General features: G+C 43.6%; 1 pseudogene; it reads right to left on the reverse strand.

Moving 5' to 3' along the window:
• Window positions 1-293: 293 nt before the first annotated feature.
• Window positions 294-1,948, reverse strand: LOC142423268 (endoplasmic reticulum lectin 1 pseudogene; annotated as a pseudogene).
• Window positions 1,949-2,300: the final 352 nt, after the last annotated feature.

Here is a 2,300-nt window from a genome sequence, read left to right on the forward strand (position 1 = left end):
TTCTATTCTTTCCTTACTTTTCTTAGTATTTTACATCTGTTTTGTGCTCTGCATTTGAACATCTTTCTATGCCTTTAGCTTAAGAATCTTTATTTTAGTCCCCTTCTTTTAACTAGTGTTCCTACAAGGACCTTAGAACATGAAGTCACTTCAAAATAGGATTTCTGCAGTGAAATTTTTTTTTTTTTTGCTTGAACGAGATTTATTCTGGGATCACATTATCCAAGCTAAGAAAACACACACCATTGGTCATTTTATAAGACACAACAAGAATGAAAAATAAGACACAAGTCTCTGCCTTAGAAATTTATCAATAAGCTCTTATGTACACACAGATATTCACACAGTGGTTGAGAGTCCTTTGACAAAATCCTTTAAATGAGGTCCAAATGGCTGAGAACTCTGTAACGAGACACACGGTCACCAGACAAAGAAATCATCATGACTTTCAATGACATTAGCTTGCCCAAATTGCTTAGTTGGGGAGAGAAAGAAGTCCATGTTCGTCTGCTGTATCCAAGATTTTGCAAATCACTGGAGATTCAACCCCAAGAATATACTGACAGGAATGAGGCTCTAGCATATATACAGTAACAGCATGAGGAGAATCTGATTCTTTACACTTTAGTTTTACAGTCACCTGTCTTGGTCTGTCAGTTATATCACAAATATCTCCATTCCCATAAAAATGTGACACCATCCTGACTGTCTGGGTCCCATCGTCTTGAAGGTGGTAAGCTCTCGCAGTATTCTTCTTAGCCCATTCAATGTGCTCTTCCGGGTCCCATGTCCCCACGACCACAGAGGTTTTCCCACTATCCTTGTCCTCATGGTACTGATGTACGTGCTTGCCATAGCAGAATTCGTATTTCCACCAGCCAACACCCTCATGAAAGCAGTAAGAACCACTAAGGAATTATTTTATGAGCTGGTCATCTGTCAATTTGGAGATGTGGGTTGTTCCAACGGTGAGGACGGGTTGGGAGCCCACAGCAATGGGCTTGTGGATTGCTGGAAATCTCTCTTCTTTAGTTGACTGTGATTCTTCCTCTTTATGTCTTCTAAAAGGCACCCTTAGTATTTCTTCCTGCTGTTCCAACTGCCTCAGGGTGAGGGGCTTTAACGGTGACCCTGGCAGTGACTGGCAAAATATGTCATTCACAGGAGACGCTCTGAATCTATACTTAGGATGATTGCACAAGAGTGGTGTCAAAATAACAACTTCATATTCACAAGTTGTGGCTTCAGCTACTGAAAGAATTTCATGCTTAGATTCAGGATGACATATATACATCACAGTACTTGATCTGGGCCGGTTCTGTTTCAAACTACAAGGTGTACCATTTCCCATTCCCACAGGATAGTAGGGTGTCATCTGACCTTCAATATTTTTAGTGGGAATCTCTTTCGATTTTTCTTTTTCCTTTGCTTCTTGTTCTTTTTCAGATAGAAGGTTCTTAGGCAACATATTTCCAAGGTAGTACTCATGAATATTTACTTTCTGACCAGTTTCCTTTTCCTCATGGTATTGCCGAATATGTTTCCCATGGCACACTTCATAAGTCCAATATGATTCAATTCTGTAGGAACAACTGCTTTGCTTAAAAAGTGGCTCCAACAGCTCTCTTGGACTAGGGCCTTTATAGTCCTTGTCTTCTTCCTCATCTCCACCCGTCACAAGGGAAAGTATACATTTATATTTTTCTTTATGTGCAGTTGTCATGATGACATAGTTATCTTCTTTATACAAAACTCCAGTGGAGGGCAGCAAGAACTCGGTGCCGGGCCAGTTGACTCGGAAGGGGATGTCATCGCTGAGCTGGGGCAGCGCTTGGCCGCCGCCGGACGTCTCCAAGAGGCCGCAGAGGACTAGAAACACTGGCCCGCCAGGCACCAGGCTCCGCGCACCGCCGCCTCCTTCCTCCATCCTCCTCCACCCCGTTCTCCAGCCGCCGCAAAGCCTCCTCTGCTGACAGAGGGGAGGAGGGGGAGGAGGAGGAGGCGGCGGCGGGACAACAAAAGCAGAAGGTGCCGGGGACCCAACCGCCGCCACGTCTCCTTCCGGAGAGTCTGGCGACACCACCGCAGTGAAATTTTTTTAACATAAAATTATACTAGAATAAAGTGGACTACAACCCGATATGACTGGTATTCTTTTTAAAAACAGGGAAGGAGCACAGAGACAGGGACACTCAAATAGAAGACAATAATATTTAAACACCAAAGTTATGCCAGCACAAGTCAAGGAATGTCTGGGGCTCTTAGAATCCAATAGAAACAATTATGGCTCCTTCCCTAGA

Source organism: Tenrec ecaudatus, chromosome 1 (genome assembly GCF_050624435.1).
Source record: "Tenrec ecaudatus isolate mTenEca1 chromosome 1, mTenEca1.hap1, whole genome shotgun sequence".
Taxonomy (NCBI): Eukaryota; Metazoa; Chordata; class Mammalia; order Afrosoricida; family Tenrecidae; genus Tenrec; species Tenrec ecaudatus.